Raw genomic sequence first — 21529 nt, forward strand, 5'->3', positions numbered from 1 at the left:
ATACATATATATATTTGTTATTTTTTGAAGGCATTTTTATTTCGATAGATTGGTTTTCATTGTTAGTTTAGTATATAGATTTATGGCTAACCTAAATTGGCTAAATGTAATAAAGTATTATTTGTATTATGACTGAAAATACCGCTAATAGCAAGGGCAACCAACAGATGAAACCCTAATATTAAATTTACACTTTACCAACTTAATCTATTTCACATCATAATAGTTGTTGTTCATACACTTGGATAACTCAAATAGCGTCTTAGCCGTCACTGTGTCTGTCGTATCCCAGCTGGTTTGACGAGTTCTGGTATTGAGCCAAATGCGTAGTCGGCACTAAATAGAGCAGATATAGTGTGTTTGACATACACTCTTCTTCATGTCAACTCTTAGAATCACTAAATAGTCTTCCCTCGTTGACGCTGTGGCTGCTTGACTGGATCTTGCGAATGGCAAGTGAAGTTAGTTCAAGTAAAATTAAGTACCAACATTAATTAATTAATTCTAAAATAAATCTATAATATTGTGTTGTTTATCGCCACCTTAATTGAGATTTAGGAATGACTTTTAAATTTCTTAAATTAGAAGTAAAAACGTAAGCTAGTTTCATTGCTGGGTTAAAATTTAATTCAGACATAAGTAGTTCATTTTGTCCTGTCTTTATCGGGGTTTGGTTAGTTGAAAGGGTCAGGCTTACTCAGACCTCTTCCTCCGTTCTCTAGAGTTGTTTACGGACTTGTAAACCCTGTATGGTTATTCAAGAAATCAGAGTTTGAAAATTAGTGCAAAATACTGTATTTGAACTCTGGTGTTATACCCATGAATTAACTACCTGTAGAAGTTAATACCATATCAATATTTTTCTTAATTTGGTTGTATATACTCGCAAATAGTTACAAACAAAATATAACTTTTTCACTTGATCATTTTGCGTATTTCACATTTATAAGCCCTTTAAAATACACAAGTGATACTCAATTCTAAACGATATGTTAATGTCTAGCATAGATACATAGATAATCTTTTTTTTATATAGTAAACGTTAAGTGGGGGCAGGTCTAACGTACTTTGTACACATTTTTATTAATTTTTTCTGGTGTGTCTCTTGTATTTTTACCTGTTAATCTTTTAAGGTAGTTTGCTCGTTGCTGTATCTCATCCCTAATGTGGGTAATTTGTTTATTCCACGTTAATTTTGAATTTCAAATTATACCAAGAAATTATGACTAGGTACGACATTTAAAAGTACTCTGTTTAAGTATATTTCAGGAGGATTTCTTAATGTTTTAATCGATATTTCAAATAGAACAAGGTTCATTATTTGTGTTTTAGACAGTGTTCAACGGTCTGATTCAGAACAGACTGTAACTCTGTAACTGCAGTCGGGGGAGTCATAGAGTTCATCCATATCGTCACATCGTCTGCAAATGTTGATGTTAAACTAAAATGTTGATCATTTAATAGCATGTCGCTTACATTTATCATAAACAAAGATATGGCTAATTACCCCTCTCTGTGGAACCTATCTCTGAAATGAAATACTCCACTTACAATTAACCTAACCAAATGATCTGTTGTTTGCAGAAATTTTCTGAAACCATCGTGAGCTTTCGTGTAATTTTGATGTATCTTTAGAAAAGTTGAAGATTCTATTGATGATAATTCTATCTAACATTTTGCCAACACGACTAGTCAGACTGGTTGGTCGATAACTTCTTGATTTATTCGTTGGTTCGACTTCCTAGAGAAATATAAGAGCATATGCTTGCTCCAAGAGACTGGGGTGTAACCAGAATTAGGTGATAAATTATATAACGCTGTTAAATGATCAAATAATTTATGAGTAAGTTTTTTTTAGAAAAATGGTTTGTATTCCGTTCTCACCTGGATCGTTATTTTTGGTTTGGTTTACAGTTATAGTTACTTTTGTTTTTGTTATTGTCTCTATTATTTTGCTTGTATAATCATTGTTACTGAAATTTTGTAGATCTGTCGTCCTTACTGGGAAATTGATGTTTGTATTTGTTCGTTTTGTTCCATATACTCGTTTACTGTTAAAATAGTGCGTGTACGTGTCTGATTCATTGTATATATCTTGCTTTGATCATAAGTTATAATTAATTAAAAATCTCGCCCCATGAATCGATCGATATGTCGATCTGATATGATATATATATATATATACATGAGTCCATTATATGACTGACTTAAAGTTGACATTTTTATCTTAATTTGTCCCAAATTAAGTTGTTAATAATTTGTCTTAATGAACAAAATAACTGATATAATTATATTTTAGCCATTATGAGAAGTTATTATACGGAACTAAAATACTTTAACATCAGTTTATAATAAAAGAATTTCTTTAATTTTTATAAAGATATAATAAAATCAAAGGTTACTTATTTACAATGCACCTGAAATCTATTCCAACGTTACAGGTTATATCTACGTTATATTTCTATACTGATGAAACAATGCATTTTAAGCCTTATAAGTAATATTGTAAGCAGCTGTGTAGTTAATCAGTTATACTCCTGAAAAGGTTAATTTTGATTTTCATTTTTTTTATATAAGTATGGAGCACTCTGGAAGGAATTTAACATGAATATAGATATAATTTTGAAGAACTAGATCAGAAACGAGTAACTTAATGCGTTTTGGATAGATATATAACACCAACGCTAAAGAGGGCATTTGCTGGTGTAAGATTCACAGGGCCCGGTATGGTCAGGTAAGTTAAGGTGTTCGACTCGTAAGCTGAGGGTCGCGGCTTCGAATCCCTGTCGCACCAAACGTGTTCGCCCTTTCAGCCGTGGGGGCGTTATAATGTAACGGTCAATCCCACTATTCATTGGTAAAAGAGTAGCCCAAGAGTTGGCGGTAAGTGGTAATGACTAGCTGCCTTCCCTCTAGCCTTACACTGCTAAGTTAGGGACGGCTAGTGAAGATAGCCCTCGTGTAGCTTTGCGCGAAATTCAAAAGCAAACTCTTTATCATACTTACGCCTAACATTAGTTAAGATTTTATAAAGTATGACCTAACTAGAAGTAGACTTGCACATTTCGCTGTCTACGATTACATTTCGTTTGTATTACTCTACAAATACTATTATACTAAAGATACTGCCAATAAACGTTTTGTGGGTATCAACCAGTACATGAATATATTTATTAAAATACGGCTGAAAATTACATCTTATAATGAAATTTCTAAAGATAACATTTTACTCGCAAATAAACAGTTGTTGGGTTAGATGCATATTTAAACAAACCATATTTACGACACAGACCTGATTTCATAAAATATTTTAGAGCAGACATCTGTATATAAAGTTCAAACTTTAGTTTATAATCTTCAAGTATCAATAGATACTTCAAGTACTGTAAAAATCAGGAAGGAATTAAAGTGTATTTTCAAGTGAAAATATTTCTTCTAACTTGTATAATTTGAAATTAGTAGCTTGGAAGTACAAAACCAATTACAAACATTTAATATTTTATGATATTTATTAAAAATTTGTACTTAAACTCGTTTTTATTTTATTATGTAAAGTCATGTAAAGTCTATAATATAATACAAAAATATTTTTGAGTTGAGTATTGTCTTGGAAAATTCTCTTAATTTTAGATTCTTAAGAATACATTTTCTCAAACTTTTATAAAAATAGATTGTTTGATTTTTAACTATAAGTTTATTTCCCATGATTTCACTCTGACTTCAGATAAACTTTATTTATAGTGTTTGATACGCTTAAGCTAATACGGCATTATTGGTGAGCACCACTTTTTACTCTTTATTACTATGTTCAGATACAATCTGCTGACAGGATCGTTAAATACATATTTAGATGTGTTATTTAAAATTATCCTACATTTTCAGAACTGCAAGTCCCAGGTGCGACAATGGTAAGTTTACGAACTTATAATGCTAAAATCTTGTGTTCGATTCTTCACGGTGGACACAGTACATACACCATTGTGGTTTTGCGCTAAAACGACCAACCAACCGGAACTGTAAATAATGTATATTAGACGACCTAGCAATTAAATAACATTTTTTTATTATTTATAAGTTTCTTTGAACATCTAATTGTTGGCGCTATTTTAAAAAAAATGAAATGAATGATATTGCTACACAAGTAAATCGCCTATTACTTAGCTCTAAATTAGGCTAAAATAAATCTAACTTTAGCCTTAAAGCACAATGCATAAATACTTTTAATTACAATCGTTAAACTTTGAGACATTACTTTAACAAGCTGTTTGCTTTGAGCATCGGGTGTGCGAATTATAAAAAGGGTCTACTTAAATTGTGAATGTTAAATTTTCAGTACTTTTTGCTTCGTTATTCGTCGATGTATAAAGGTCAACACAGTAGCTGGACTGTGCTGTTACAAACAAGAATGTGTAAGTTTCCACCATTTTCGCTTTCTTTCCTAAAGTAGTGTGAACACGAGTTTGTTGTAACACGGCTGAAGTGATGTAATGATTTTGTTTGAAGGAACACGATGTTAGGAAACACTAAACAACTGTTTAACATGACAATTGTTACATGTTAAATGTTTTGAATAAAAAGTGCAAAGATATAGGAACATTTATCGTTACAAGTCGATTTTATTAAATGAAGATTCACATCAATACGTCAGAGGACAGTGCCACGTTTCTATGACTACGTTTACTATTTTCTTACACACGAACAGTAATATTTGCTCATTTGTTTGTAATTAAGCACAAAGCTACACAAAGGGCTATGTGCGCTCTGCTCACCCCGAGTACTGAAACCCGGTTTTAGCGGTGTGAGACCCGCAGACATACCGTTGTGTCACTGCAGGATATTTGTTCATTACATCTATTACATTTCGTGTATATATAGTATTATTGTTGTTTTTCCATTATGTTTCATGTATATATAGTATTATTGTTGTTTTTCTATTATCTTTCATGTATAAATAGTATTATTGTTGTTTTTCTATTATGTTTCATGTATATAATAGTATTATTGTTGTTTTTCTATTATGTTTCATGTATATACAGCATTATTGTTGTTTTCTATTATGCTTCATGTATATATGGCATTATTGTTGTTTTTCTATTATGTTTCATGTATACATAGCATTATTGTGGTTTTTCTATTATGTTTCATGTATATATAGCATTATTGTTTTTTTTTCTTCTCTCCTTTAAATGTAACTAATCCGTTTCCCTCTATTTTCTTTGGAAGATAAAAAAGGCTGAAAATTATTATGAGTACAAAAGCTCCACTCATTTAATTCAGATATAATAAAATTTATAAGTAATAGTTCTTTACGTATAGTCACAAAGCGCCAAGTTATTCTCAAACCCTATCTCTGCTTCAATAAATGCTGTCTGAGCTCCACCCTGTACAAAGTCACCTATCATACATCGATATCGTTCTTCACCGAACATACTAACAGCTACCAATAAATCCTCCACGTGCCTCCTAGCTCACGCCCTAGTAATGGGGACAGAGCAAAGATCATAGTATTCTTCTCACTATTATATCTCCGTAACGTGTCGAAGAAAACTAAAGGAATTGGGGCGTAACAGTTAACTTTACCAGACTAGAGCAGTTATCTTCGATATATTTCGATGTGTTTTTTTATTTTAATTTATTATCTACAACTTATATTTTCAGTAATTACGAAGCATGTAACACATCACTAGAGACATCAGGTAGCTAACACCCATCTTTTACACTTTATGCAAATTCACATACCCTATTAACTGATGTCCATTACATGACATACATGCTGGAGAATTGTATGTTTCAGAATTTTCGCGAAAATCTACACAAAGGGCTATGGACGCATAGCCGTTTCTCATTTTGAAGTTATAGATTAAAGGTAAGACAGCTAGTCAACAACACTCACTGCTGAACTTTGAGCTGTTTCTAGCTTACTGAATAGCAAAATTTGATGGCCAATCTTACAACATAAATACAGTCTTTATTTGGTTTGGTTTCTTACAAATTTCGCGCAAAGCTACACGAGAGCTATCTGCGCTAGCCGTCCCTAATTTTGCAGTGTAAGACTAGAGGGAAAGCAGCTAGTGAGCACCACCCACCGCCAACTCTTGGGCTACTCTTTTACCAACGAATAGTGGGATTGGCCCTCAGATTACGAGTCAAATGCCTTAACCACTTGGCCATGCCGGGCCCTCTAGATACGAAGCGCGCTTTTGCGGCAACGGCCTACATACTATAAGTCCTTGGATCCACAGTCCGAGCACACTAGCTGGTTAAAATCTGATATTTAATCAGTTTCATTTTGAGCAGTTGTATATTTTAGAAAAACCTGGCATGGCCTGGTGACTAGGGTGCTAGACTCTTAACTTGCTTTTTCTCGGTTCGATTCCCCATAGTCGTACATGTTTGTCCTTTCAGCTGTAGAGGCGTTATAATGTGACTATCAATTCCGCTATTTGTTGGTAAAAGAGTAGCCCAAGAGTTGGCGGTGGATAGTGTTGATTAGCTGCCTTTCCTCTTGTCTATTACTTTCAAATTAGGGAATGTTAGAGCAGATAACTCTCGTGCAGCTATGGGCGAAATTCCAAACGCTTAAGTATGTAAGGTTTCGTAAATAAAGTATTCTTCAGTTTAAATATTTATGATAATATGTAAAAAACCAAAATTGAAACAACTCTTTCTGGTTATAAAAAAAAAAGAATGTACTACGTATATAGTAAGAGCTGCTGAAATTAAAAGATTTTTAATGTTCGAAATATATAAACCTTCCTGGTCAAACATCTGAAGTTCACGATTAATAAGTGTTAGTTACAGTTATAACTTCGATTTTTATAGTATACCAACTATAACGAACCAATAATATATACTCTCTATTGGATTACTGCATTGGTTACGTTTATAAGCGTGAAGAGAGTTTCTAGAAATTTCAGTGTGCACAACAATATAAACGATACACTAGAATTTATATACATACATATATTGTTGATTCTTAAATTTGAGAATCTTCTACAATTTTAGAGAATAAGCGGGAATTTTATAATATAGATTTAACAGTATAACATATGTATGTTTCTAAATATAAATTTAGCTTAAACATACATCGATTTTGAAATAGATATGTAGTTGTAAATCCGTTACAAACATGCAAGTTTTGCACTAAATTTATTTTCAGTGAAAATGTTTAAAAAATATAAAACCATTGATATATTTTCAATATTTTGGTATTAGGTATGTCAACTTAAAACTCACTGACATTCAATTGTTTTGCAGGGTGTGGTACTGACATTTCAAAAATCAAAATAATGTATATTATTTGATACAACCCTAAAAAAAACTGAAATGATTTATGTCACACGGTACGAAATGGACTCTTTAAGAACTGAATTATTAAAAATACGAAGTTTTTTACCTGTTTTTTAATCGAAATGAGTTATACCAAAGAGTTTGGTTCTGGTTCTTCGAAAACCAAAAGGTTTCTACGAAGTTAAACACTGAGACATTTCGTCGCTATTATTTATTATTTATAATTTATTACTATTATTTACTAGTTATTTATAACTATTATTTTTTCTATATTATTTGTTATTTATTACTATTATTTACTAGTTATTTATAACTATCATTTATTCCTATTATTTGTTATTTATTACTATTATTTACTAGTTATTTATAACTATTATTTATTCCTATTATTTGTTATTTATTACTATTATTTATTATTTATGCATATTATTTGTTATTTATCACTATTATTTATTATTTATTCTGTGAAAAGAATATTTTCTTGAAAGTTTCATCCTTTTTAGTGAGATATGGAATGAATGTTCAGTATTCTACAAAGAAAAACCGACGAGAACATTTAAAAGATGTCACTATGCCATGGAGAGAATGTTAGTAAACTGTATATCAAAGATTTATTAGAACATTTTATTTTTTGTAATTTGTGAAATAAATACGTACTAGAACATGCTATCAAGTTATAAAACAAATAGCGATATATAAGTAAGCTGCGAAACGAATATCTATTGGAATATTTGATAATTGTCAGTAAACGGTGGGAAGATTATTTACGAAAATATATTTTAGTAAGTGGTGAAAGAATACAATACTTTATTATTGTTAAAAAACTCTGAAACAATATTTACTGAAACAATTATCACCGTTAGCGAATGGCGAAAAGTATATTTGCTGGAGCATTTCATCATTGTTGGTATACTGTAAACAAAAATTCAAAAATTGACGAAACGTCTCTTCACTGTTAGTAACCTGTTAAGCAAATATGTACCAGAATATATTAGCATTATTGATATCAAAGGAATACTGACGAAACAGTAAGTGTGAAAACAGAACTTTATAATTATTAATAACCTGTGAAAGCAATATTAATCAGGGCATTTTTGTATTGTTAAAAAACTATGAACAAATATTATCTGGAGCATTTTGTCATTAGTAATGTGCTATGAAAACAAATAATTGTGGAATATGTCATTCTTTTAAATTAGCCACGAAAGAAAATTTCCTTTGAACGTTCCATCATTGTTATTTTATATAAAACAAATACTAACCAGAATATTTTTATCACTATTATTGAGCTGTAAAACTATTGTTTACTTGAACAAATTTACAATTTTTATGAAATAAAAGATACTTAGTGAAACATTGTATTATTGTAAGTAAGCATTGAAAGTATTGTCTACAGAAACATGTTACCTTTGTTGGCAAACTGTGAAACGTAGTTAACACAGCATATCCTTATTGTTAGTATGTTGTAAACAAAAACAGATTGCAACAATATTTACTGAGATGTTTCCTCATTTTTAGTAAGCTGGTAAACGAATGTTTGGTCCTTTAGAGGAACACGTTCGTTTCGTCAACATGCTACGAAATTCATATTTAATGAAACATTTTACCATTATTACTATGTTGAAAAGAACTGGCTATAAAATTGAATCATTGTGAATATACTGTAAAATGAATAATTACTGGAATATGTTACTGCCGTTAATGATTTGTTTGTTTTGGTATTTCGCACAAAGCTACTCGAGGGCTATCTGTGCTAGCCGTCCCTAATTTTGCAGTGTAAGACTAGAGGGAAGGCAGCTAGTCATCACCACCCACCGCCAACTCTTGGGCTACTCTTTTACCAACGAATAGTGGGATTGACCGTCACATTATACGCCCCCACGGCTGGGAAGGCGAGCATGTTTAGTGCGACGCGGGCGCGAACTCGCGACCCTGGGATTACGAGTCGCACGCCTTACGCGCTTGGCCATGCCAGGCCTGCCGTTAATTAGCTGTCACGCGAATGTTTATTCCAACTGTTTGTAAGCAATAATGACGTACCAATAAGATAGAAAAACAGTATTTTATGAAATATTTTATCTTTGCTAGTAAGAGGTAAAATGAATACAGAAAACATTTTATCAATATTAGCAAGATGTGAAATTATGACAGACTGGATTATTTTATTGTTATTAGTGGACTCTGGAACGAATTTATTCTGTAACATGTTACATTTGGTAGTAAACAGTGATATATAAATTACTAGCATTTTTAACCATTTTTAGTAAATTGCGAGACAAACATTTACTGAAAAATATTGTTACTGTTAGTAAGGCGTCAAACGAATGTTTACTAATACATTTCATTTATTACTAGTGGGATATTTTATCATAGCTACTAAGATATGAAACAAATATTTTCAGAGGAATTGTAAACAGTGTAACTAATCCCTAAATTCGCAAAAAAAATTCTCCTATTTTATACACAAAACTGTAGATCGAAGCAGAAGATGGAGAGCATTATTTCTTCTATCATATATGTATAAAGGGAAAACCAATAGCGGAGATAAGTAGTGCCACCTATCAACGCTGTATGTTGTGTTTCAGGATTGCAATAAAACCACATTTTGTGGGATAATATGCTCAATATCGCGAGTATTAGCTAAATTAACTGGAAAAAACACACAAAATATGCACTAGGGGACTAGAATAATTCATTAACATTTTGTTCCAGAAGTTTTTAGTCGTTAATTTCACGTTATAATACTTTATAAACTTGTAAACTACTATATAACTATATAAAGAAAAATAAATTTCACATATTGTTTATTTCCCTTTTCACAAGTAAATAAAATATATTTTTAATTAGAATAGGGTTTGTTTGTTTGAAAACAAGCACAAAGCTACACAATGCGCTATCTGTGCTCTGCCCACAACGGCTACCGAAAGCCGGTTTCTAGCACTGTGAGTCCTGGAGATATATCACTATGCTATTAGAGGTATTAAATGTAGGGATAAGTGGTGCAAAAACAAAAGAAACAGGAAAGAGATATTAATGAAAATAATATAAAATATTAAACATAGCATACGTACAAGTAAGTAAAACTATTTTAAATTAGATATAGGATATGAATGTTGTAAAAAAAACAACAGGAAAGAGATATACAGAGAACTACCAGATAATATAAAGTTTATGGGTTTGCAAGGAAAACTTTCATAATTATAAACAACCTTATTATGACGTAATGCTACGTTCTCGGTCAAAATGCTGTACTCTTTACCATGAAGGGTTCTCTTGAAAGATGACCATCAAAGAGGGAATTTAATGATACAAAAAAACTCATTCCACAGCTGATGCAACTTCAAACGTCTTATTTGTGTTCACGTAAACTCATATTACTGTATTTTCAAGAGCGCAGTTTACATCTTTACTGATTTAATGCCCATGTACATATGAAAGTTGGATTTTTTTTTCATAAAAGCTGTATATAAGCTAACTTGTGACCTGTTAAGCAATTATAATATAAAACCAGCATGGATCAAACTGCTTTCACTCTTTTAACGTTCCGCAACATTTATTATTAGTTTTCAAACAAGATGTTGTCTGTTTTTAAATCGCAAATCCTTCAATAAACCATGTAAAATAATCTACTGGGGATTATCCACGATTATCTCTGTTTATCATTTCATCATTGATTTATCTCACTTTCTGCTATTCTTTCTGGAACATCACGTGCTAGATTTGACATAATAGTTCATAAACACACACACACACACGTTAGACACCATTATATATGTCAAATACATAAACCTCTTAACACTAATCCTTTCCTTTCTAAAGGTTTTTCTAGGATTGAAACTAAAATGTGATATCCACTGAAGATCCCTGATTTTAAGCTACAAAATAACCACAGTGAAAAATTGAAAAAAAAAAAAAATTCACTTCATCACAAGATATGCCAACCGTAAGATAATATAGTTCAAAATGATGTTTCATTCTACTTTCATTGCATCATTATGGGAGAACTTACTGATGCTTCTTATGTTTGCTTCTGAAATTGGGATTGAAAATCCATGCCATGAACTGTACTTGTAAGGAGAAACAATTAATTTTTCGTCCACAGGTCTCATAAGTTTGTTTTTAAAATATAATAAAGTTAACTAAGCTGATATGCTGAAGAATGCGTATGGGTCCGGCATGGCCAAGCGTGTTAAGGCGTTCGACTCATAATTTGAGGGTCGCGGGTTCGAATCTCGGTCGCACCAAACATCCTCGCCCTTTCAGCCGTGGGGGCGTTATTAAGTGCAGTCAATCCCACTATTCGTTGGTAAAAGAGTAGCCCAAGAGTTGGCGGCGGGTGGTGATGACTAACTGTCTTCCCTCTAGTCTCACACTGGTAAATTAGGGACGGCTAGCGCAGATAGCCCTCGTGTAGCTTTGCGCGAAATTAAAAAAAAAGAATGTAAATTTTTAAAATTGTAATTTAATTAATTTTTTTAATGTTAAGGAATTTAGTTAAAATTTTTTAAATGTAAATATCAAGTTACATTTTCATTTTAAGTAAACAGATCTCACTGTAAAAACTGTCCTCCGGTGATACATCGGTAAGTCTTCGAATTCACAACGCTAAAATCAGGGTTGGATTACCCTTGGTGGACACAGCAGGTAGCGATGCGAAATATTATAAGTTCCAAAGCCATGGTCTAACTTCTCAAATACATAGAATTCTTGTGAGGGTGTTATAACTGTAATAGTCAATCCTGTTATTTGATTAAGAGTTGTCGCTCTAAAACTGGTGGGTTTTGTTTACTTATTTTTCTCCATCATATCAACAATCCTAAATTAACATATCTCTGATTGCTCAGTCTAGTCCTTAATAAAGATGTCCTTCAGACTAAGAATCCCAGTATCATACATAGATAGTATAGATAATAAGAATTTTTGACTGCTTGATTAAACTGGATCAATAGAATATCTTAAGACTTTATTTCGCAATATATACACCGAATATTATTATGGCAAAATATTTTATGTTTTTTAAAGTTAAACTATGTCTTTGGAACCTACAATTTTCACATCGTGTTGTGCTGTTTACAGTTATAGAAAAAAAAACACAACAGTTTCCATAACCAAATCCATCTGAACAGTTAATAGTCATGTTTAATAATATTTGGCTAAGCTCTTTAACATATTAAACACAAGTTTTTCCAGTCAAGTGACATCATTCTCGTCGCTTCTGTAACTCAGAAATGAAATTACATGTGAAACATTAACACTCAAACATAAAACATTTGATTTTGTTTGTAAATTTACAAATTGCAACGAAATGAAAACCCATTATATAACGCAGCTGTATTTTGTTGTAGGCTATTTTTAAATTTAGATTTTTGTAATGTTTTTGCTGAAGGGAATTTTTGATATCATATCATGAGCTCTTCGCTATAACTATCTTGAAAGTTCAGAGAACGATTTGAACGATATAAAATACGAGTTATTCGAGGGTAGCTTATATTATTGATTAATTAATTAATCTCTTAAAATGGATGATTACTGGGCTTACTTAGCAGGTTTGTGTTAGGGATGACTACTGGGCTTACTTAGCAGGTTTGTGTTGAACTGTTTATTTGTGTCAATTGTAAACATCAGTAAAATGAACTTTAATTTCAAGAAATAAAACATTTTTATCGCCATTAAATCGACTGAGCTTTCTATAATGTTTTTACCGAATAATCTAAATGATTTTTGTTTAGTTGGTTTTGAATTTCGCGTAAAGCTACACACGGGCTATCTGCGCTAGCTGTCCCTAATTTAGTGGTGTAAGACTAGAAGGAAGGTAGTTAGTCATCACGCCCCCCAACTCTCGGACTACTCTTTTATCAACGAAGGATTGACCGTCATATTATAACGCCCCCACGGCTGAAAGGGCGAGCATGTTTGGTGTGACGGGGATTCGAACTCGCACCCCTCGGATTACATGTCTAGTGCCTTAACCACCTAACCATGCTGGGGCAACCCAAATTAATACACTTGATAACAAAACCGTTACCGCAATGCTATGCTGTTACGAAATATACTCTTCAAAAAAAGAAACGCAAAAGGCAAAATATGAGACAAATTGTTAACAAGTTTGTTCCGGGTAGTTCTGTATTACATGTGTGAAACTTTGCACATTCACTGCTGAACATCCAAAGTCTGCAAAGGCGAAGTCCACGCTCACTAGTTGAAGTTTGACGTCACTCAACGTCAATAACGAGTATGCCCCCCGTGAGCATCAATGACTGCTTGGCATCTCCTGCCCATGGAAGCGATGAGATGACGAATCACATCCTGTGGAATAGCTGTTCATTCAGCCTGCAAAGCTGCTGCAAGCTGAGGTAGAGTCTGCGGTTGAGGTTGTCGCCATCGCAGACGCCGGTCCAACTCGTCCCAAAGATGTTCGATGGGGTTTAAATCTGGTGATCTGGAGGACCAGGGAAGAACGTTGATGTTGTGGTGTCTCAAGAAGACAGTGGTGAGTCGGGCTGTGTGAGGACGGGCGTTGTCTTGTTGAAAAACGTCGTTGACGTTCACCATGATGGGTTGCACATGGAGCCTAAGAATCTCGTTGACGGTTGCGTACGGTTTGATCGGAAATCCTACGCAGCCCTGGTATGGTTGAGGCAGTAGACGTCGCAGTGGTGGTCCTATCCTGAAGGTGACGTAACCGGATGTAGCGATCTTGTGCGGGCGTGGTCACACGAGGTCTGCCAATTCGTGGACGGTCACGAGTTGATCCATGTTGTTGGTGACGATTCCATAGCCTTGTGATGGTGCTTGGGTAGACATTCACAGCTCTGGCAACATCTGATCGAGATTCGCCTGCTTCCAAGCGACCAATGGCGTTGTTGCGTTGTGCTTCAGTCAGTCTTGGCATAACTGTATTGCGTGTCGGTGACTTAACACTGAGCTATGGAAACCGAGAACCCGTCACTTTTTATAGGGATTTTGCACATGTTGCATTTGCAGAACATGCAGATCTCTCAAACAAATTTATTGGACACGAATGCGTTTCAGCGAAAAATCCGATGTTTTCCTCCGTTTTCAAAGTGCACAACTTTTATTGTCATTTTGGTCTGACAATCAGTGCCTTAACACGTGTAACATCACATACTCTGAGCTTGTAACGTTATTACATATATTTCTCTTTAAAATAACAAAAATATCCCTTTTGCGTTTCTTTTTTTGAAGAGTATGTATATGTAAACATTAATCTGAAAGCCAAGGTTTCACATACTTAATAACAATAATAAGATTACAAGTCTAATGTCATCATGCTCGAACTCACTTTGATGAAATATAATTATGGATAAAGTGTGTTGTTTATTGTTAAATCTGATATTAATAGCTAGTACGCATTATATTTTATCTGATTTATAAAAGTTACCCAAGTAATCATTTTATAAATTATGTATCACTGTTTTAAAATTTTCTCTACAAGTGGGTTTTCTCGTCATCACGGAGAAGAACCAACGAGTGTTTGTTTTTCGTATAGCAAAGCCACAAAGGGCTATCTGCTCAGCCCACCGAGGGGAATCGAACCCCTGATTTTAGCATTGTAAATCCGGAGACATATTGCTGTACTAGCGGGGGGCGAGAATCACCGAAATTAATTGATTAAAATTAATGTATAAAAATGTATGTATGTATGTGTTTCCTTGTAGCAACGCCACATTGGGTTATTTGCTGAGTCCACCGATGAATGAAAATAAAAATTAAAAACCAAGAAATAATTGGATCATTTGAAAACGTGAAATAACGAGTTACTTCTGTTATAATAAATAAAAATTTAGAAAATTGAAATATATATAAAAAAACAAAGAACAGTTCTATGGTAAATAGATTGTAAAGAAGAAAATAGTCCTAGGTTTTAGACGATATATTTATGATGTTGCTTAGCAGCTAGTTGAATTATACTGTTTTGATACAATCAAATTAAAAAAAAACTCACTGTTTTAAAGTTGTTGAGCTAGAAATAAGCAGCAAAAATATGTATAATTGTCATTAACTTGTAGCTTGTTTTGTGTGTTGACAAAACTTTTATGTACGAAGGCGAGAACTATATGTAAAACTGCCCCTAAAATAAATTTATATGTACGTAATTAATCACAAAGATACAAAATGAGCTAGCTGAATTCTGCCCTTCACTGGTTTTGAAATCCGGTTTCTAGGATTGTAAGTCTGAAGGCATACTGTTGTGTCACTGAGGGGTCCCTCAACTAAAAATTAATATCGAGGAAAGATAAATCGAAATTAGGTTTAGCAGTTTAAATTTCTTATTACTTTATCCTAGCCCCCCACTAGTACAGCGGTATGTCTCCGGATTTACAACGCTAAAATCAAAGGTTCGATTCCCCTCGGTGGGCTCCGTAGATAGCCCACGGTGGCTTTGCTGTACGAAAACAAACAAAGAAACAAACTTTATCATAAGGAAATATTAATAAAATAAAAATCAAAACTTAAAATTTGGGCATTTCAGTTATAGATTTATTTGTTAAGTGATTTGACGGAAAAGATCAGTTAAGTATTTTTAATTATTACTTTCGTTAAAAACACGAGATATCGAACTGGAAAAGGGTATGTCGTTTGTGAGTAATAAACTAAAACTTGAAATGTTACTTTCAGTGAATCGTATGACAGGAAAACATTGGTTTATAAATTATTTAGTGTTTTAGCATTATAATTTTTAAAATGGATGTAAGATAGACACGAAACTGTAATAATGAATGTCTCTTATTTCTTTTACCAATTAAAGGTTTAATATATGTTAAGAATATAAACACTTGAAACAATTATTTATATTATAATAAAAGACACAATTTTACAAAAAGCAGAAGCAACGCTTTACTTTCAAGCAAAGAAATATTCTGAGACCATGTGCAATCGATACCCATTACTGCTGTTTGTTTTTTGTCAAGCGCAAAGCTACATAATTGGTCATCTTTGCTGTGTTCATCACATGTATTTATCCGCCAATAAGAATGTTTTCTAAATGTATTTCAACTTCAAATAAGCTGTAAAAAAATTTCTATTTGCAACATTTATGCACATTATTTCCGCGAAAGGGGAAAGCGAAGGTTTTCTGGAGGTGGGTCACATGTTTTCACCAATCCCATCACTATACAGTAGTGTGTTGTCTGTCAGTCGGTAGACACTAAAATGCCATCCCATATGAGACACTTAACGGGAATTCGTGCTGTCGTGACGTCAGTGAAACGTGCGCATGCCATGAATCACGGTTGAAAGGGCAAGCTTATGTGATGCGACTGTGACTCGAACGTGCGACCCTCAGATTACGAGTCTAGGTAGCCTTAGCCGCCTAGACATGCCGAGCTAACTTGAGAGATATAAAAGTTTTTAATATTTACTAAAAAAACATGTTTGCTTTATATATGTATAATTTCTCACTTACGCAACCATACGAATCAGTTACCCACTTAAGCTCTTCGAATGTCGAATTATAAGAAGAGTAATTTTCCACCTACAAAATAGCATAAAACGTGATCTATTAGAAATAACAAAAACATAATATAGAATTAACATAAACTTATATATGTTTACGCCTATGTATACTTATACTTTTATGTTACTTAAATAATCCTGCTTTACTAAATCTATGACAAGATGCGTTTTTAGCTTCAAACTCAATGAAAGAAAGAGTACTTGAACTAAGCCTGCCTATGGTTGTTTCCGTTCTTAACGCGGTGTGGTGCGTTTTGTACGTTACAATGTAGATGAAATAATGAACATATATATGCATATACTATCGTTATTACCTGTATGCATAAAAACACATAACACGTACTTGTAACAGGCAGGTAAACTTCCAACTTATATTGTCACAGAAGACACATATTGGTTTTTTGATATATCGTTAAATATTCTGTTTTTTTATGAGACATTGGAGTATGTAGTAAGCTAGGACTTGTAGTAACTACCAGATGAAACAACTACAAAGCATATAGTTGATTATATGTTTGAAGTGCTTTGTAAATATACGTTATATAAAACTCAGACTTCTGTCTATAACCAACAACTGAATACAAATAAATATATTGCATTTTCTTGTAAATTTGGGGCAAGATTTTTCTTTCTTCATTTCACTTTCATTTTTAGTAATTTTTCATCGATATTTCTTCTGGCAGTGGTTCGATCTATAAAGATATACACACCTACCTGGTATCGAATTGAACTTGAGATATAACAATGTCACTATTCTCAGAACATATTATATTATTCCACTGTAGTTGTTTAACCTGTTGACTGCCAAGTATTTCAGCTGCTACGGCAGCTCCTTTTAATGCTTCTTCATTTTGTAACTTTTTTCGTGACGCCATTTTGGATCGAAAGTGAAACAATTTGTAAGTAGGTCAAATGCATGTATAGTGCTGACCTCTAGTGTTGAAGTTAGATACTATTGAGAACAAATTAACTCGTCCGTGGCACTGTGTTACCGATCGGCTTGGACGAGTTATCCTGTCTACGGCACTGAACAGGTTAATATTTTAATATGTTATACATTTAATGCATTCCCACGTTTCGTTCAAAGGTGATAATTCAACTTGCAGTGCCTGAAACACATTTTTGATCATTTATTGTGAAATTGTTTTTGTTTTCTGAGTAAGATTGATTCATTACACTATGCAACACAAATTTTGTTCCTGGATAGTATGTGTTGTTTCTTAATTGCTTATGTAGTAAAAATACAGAAAATGGCCCGGCATGGCCAAGCGTGTTAAGGCGTTCGACTCGTAATCCGAGGGTCGCGGGTTCGAATCCCGGTCACACCAAACATGCTCGCCCTTCCAGCCGTGGGGGCGCTATAATGTGATGGTCAATCCCACTATTCGTTGTTAAAAGAGTAGCCAAAAAGTTGGCAGTGGGTGGTGATGACTAGCTGCCTTCCCTTTAGTCTTACCTTGCTAAATTAGGGACAGCTAGCGCAGATAGCCCTCGAGTAGCTTTGCAGGAAATTCAAAACAAACAAGTACAGAAAATGGCCATTATTCCCTTCAAACTTTGCTTCTGTAACCTGGATAAAAATGTTTAGAAGTGAGTAGTTTTTCGAGATTTACGACTGTAATGTGAATCATTTTTACGTATCAGTCCCCAATATAATATCCCATCATGTTTTTGTTATACCCTCCCAGGTCACAAAAGCAAAGTTTGAAGAGAAAAATAGGTCTTTTCCATTTGCTTTAGGCATAAGTAATTAGGAAATAACACTTTATAGCCAAGAACAAGAAAAAGTAAAATTTTTGTTACATAATGTTATTTGGAATTAAGCACAAAGATACACAATGATGTATCTGTTTTTTTTGCCCACCACGGGTCTCAAAACCCAGTTTCTATTACTGTGAGTTTATAAACACACCGTTGTACCACTGGAGAATTCTGGGTAAAAACATTCTGAAGGCATTAACTACAAAAAATACAAACCGTTCCCGAGCTTATTACGAGTATTTTCTGAATTTTTTTGCGAGTAACCAGTTTATTTGAACACGTTTTCTCAATACGCTTATTAAACAACCCGTCTAATACTCAGATTGGATTTTACTTGAAGTTTTGTTAGTTTATCTTGGAAACAACACGATTGTGTTAATTGTGAGTAATAAGAGGAAAAAATAGAGTTGACGTTCCTCTTTTGAACTTAAAAACTGGTTTCTACTACTTGAATAAATACTATTTCAATAAGAAAGATGCCTATAAATAAAAGATAGCGTGTGTTTGTATTTTCTTACGGCAAAGCCACATCGTGATGTCTGCTCAGTCCACCGAAGGGAATCGAACCCATGATTTCAGGGGTGTAAATCCATAGACTTACCGCTACACTAGCGGAGGGCGTACGATATCATCATCACAAAAACAAACAGATATAAACAAAATTCATTCTGTTCGGAAATCATAACATCGAAAGTGCAGTTTCAGTACTTTTTAAACACTAAATTAGGACAATGATATAGTGTACATACATATTCATATAAGTATAGCAATACTGTCTCTTGTCTGTCAATGTGACTATTTCGCAGCGTGTGGATGGAACTTTACTAAAATTGTTAAAGTACACTATGTCCACTATATTTGTTTTTGAATTTCGCACAAAGCTACATGAGGGCTATCTGCGCTAGCCGTCTCTAATTTAGCAGTGTAAAACTAGAGGGAAGACAGCTAGCCATCATAACCCACCGCTAACTCTTTGGCTACTCTTTTACCAACGAATAGTGGGATTGAACATTACATTATAACGCCCCCACGGCTGAAAGGGCGAACATGTGTGGTGCAACGGGGATTTGAACCCGCGACCCTCAGGTTACGAGTCAAACGCCTTACCCAATCGGGCCATGCAGGGCCCGAGATCATACATCAGTTTTGCATGTAGTCAGTATGATTGATAGGATGAGCGATGTAAAAACAGAAGTCTTGAATCAGCAAAGCAAGAGCAACCTCATATCTGACTTTGAGAAACATCTGAAACTTCAAAAAATTAAGAATTGCCACAAAAATTAATATTTTCAATTCCAGTGTAGCATTTGAGCCCCTTTATGGCATAGAGTTGAACAGTCATTCTCAAACTGCAGACATGTTCTAACAACATAGAATTCTAAACAAACTATGGCATAACAAATTCAGGAATAAAGATCTATGGGACAGGATTAATAAAAAAACCTATGAGTCAGCAGTGACACTACAGAAAGTGTGGTTGGATGGGTCATGCCCTAAGGAATGAAACAGCCAATATCATCCAGCAATGTCTGAGGAAGAACACACAAGCGATGAATAATTGGATTAATCATTAGTCCCGACGACCATGTTAAGGACAGGTTTCGAATCCACCACCCCAGAGTGGGTCGAGTGTCCTAACCACTAAACATGGCAGATAGCGATATGTACAAAAGAGGTGCTGATAAAAGAAATGAAAAAGGAAAATCGCCTGTTGTTTGTTCTTGTCATGAGAAAGAACTCCCAGCCACTAAAAATGGATTTGGAGATGAGTAACAGGCTAACTTGAAAACCATAAAAATTATGCAAATAGATTTAAAGGTAAAATAAACAGTGTTTGCTGTTCAATATATACAGATTTCTTCTGTGTATTATTCAATTGTTTGTTACCCTACTAATATCCACTGATGTTAAAATATGTCAGTCTCATGGAGCAGAGCAATAACGAATGGATTTAACTTTATCTGTGAGTGGATTGTTCTGTTTTCTAACTTCCAGAAAGTTTCACAAAGCTACTTAAGGGCTGCATGTACTAGCTGTTCTTATTCTTTAAGTGAGAGACGAAAAAAAATTAATGTCAGACAGCACCCACAACCCACGCTTTGGCTACTCCTATCTGACCGAATAGAGATTTGACTGTCAACCTGACTACACCCAAAGCTTAATACGAGAAGATCGCTTTTTTAACTTTGTTTTGTTGTAACTATAATCGAACGGCAGGCAAGCAAACCATTTGGCCGGTGTAGAGAGAGAAATCTTCTTCCACGCTACACCGTTCGTTCTGGCACGTAGGCTTAAAGTTAATCTTCGTTAACTAATATTTATTATGTCCTTTCTATCTAATAGGATGCAGTTAATGCTTTGGAACTTTTATATCAGGCAATCCATCACGATCCTCCATTCTTTCTTAATGCACTCTGAATACAAAGACTATTGTCTCTACAAACTCAAAATGACAAATTTTGAATATATAGAGAAAAATATTTACTAAGCTTCTGATTATGATAATATTTCATTTCTTTTCCGTGTTTCTTTACTTATAATTTTTTTTACCATTGCTCATTTCTTAGTAAAAGTTATAATTTAGTTAATGTATTATGTATCTTAGACTTTTAATTTTTCTCTCTGTCTCTTTTTCCAGTTTAATAATTTCAAGTATTGTTCTGTTGTTGTCTTAAAATTTTCTTCACGTTTCCCTTTAGGACTTCGTTCAAGATGAAAATTCTTTCATCCTAGTCACCATATTTCTCCTCATTTCTAAACCTTATTTTTCTCACGAGGCAAAAATAATTACTTGAATTATCATTCTACAAACTACAGAATTTGTTTTTGTTTCTTTAGAATTTTCGAGCAAAGCTACACGTAGGCTATCTGCGCTAACCCATCCTAATTTAGCAGAATAAGACTAGGGAGAAGGCAGCTAGTCATCATCATTCACTATCAACTTTTGTGCTATTCTTCTACCAATAAATTGTTGGATTGACAGTAGCATTATAAAACCCCC

At 33.7% G+C, this 21529-nt stretch overlaps 1 protein-coding gene across 1 annotated transcript in view; it reads left to right on the forward strand.

The window, feature by feature from the left end:
• Positions 1–326: 326 nt before the first annotated feature.
• CNMaR (G-protein coupled receptor) overlaps positions 327–21529 on the forward strand; it is a 102303-nt gene continuing 81100 nt past the window's right edge. Inside the window, exon 1 of the mRNA XM_076468045.1 lies at positions 327–461. The gene's annotated coding sequence lies outside the window, so the exon portion shown is untranslated. The remainder of the gene's footprint in view (positions 462–21529) is intronic.

The sequence above is a fragment of the Tachypleus tridentatus genome, chromosome 11 (assembly GCF_004210375.1).
Source record: "Tachypleus tridentatus isolate NWPU-2018 chromosome 11, ASM421037v1, whole genome shotgun sequence".
In the NCBI taxonomy this organism is placed as follows: domain Eukaryota; kingdom Metazoa; phylum Arthropoda; class Merostomata; order Xiphosura; family Limulidae; genus Tachypleus; species Tachypleus tridentatus.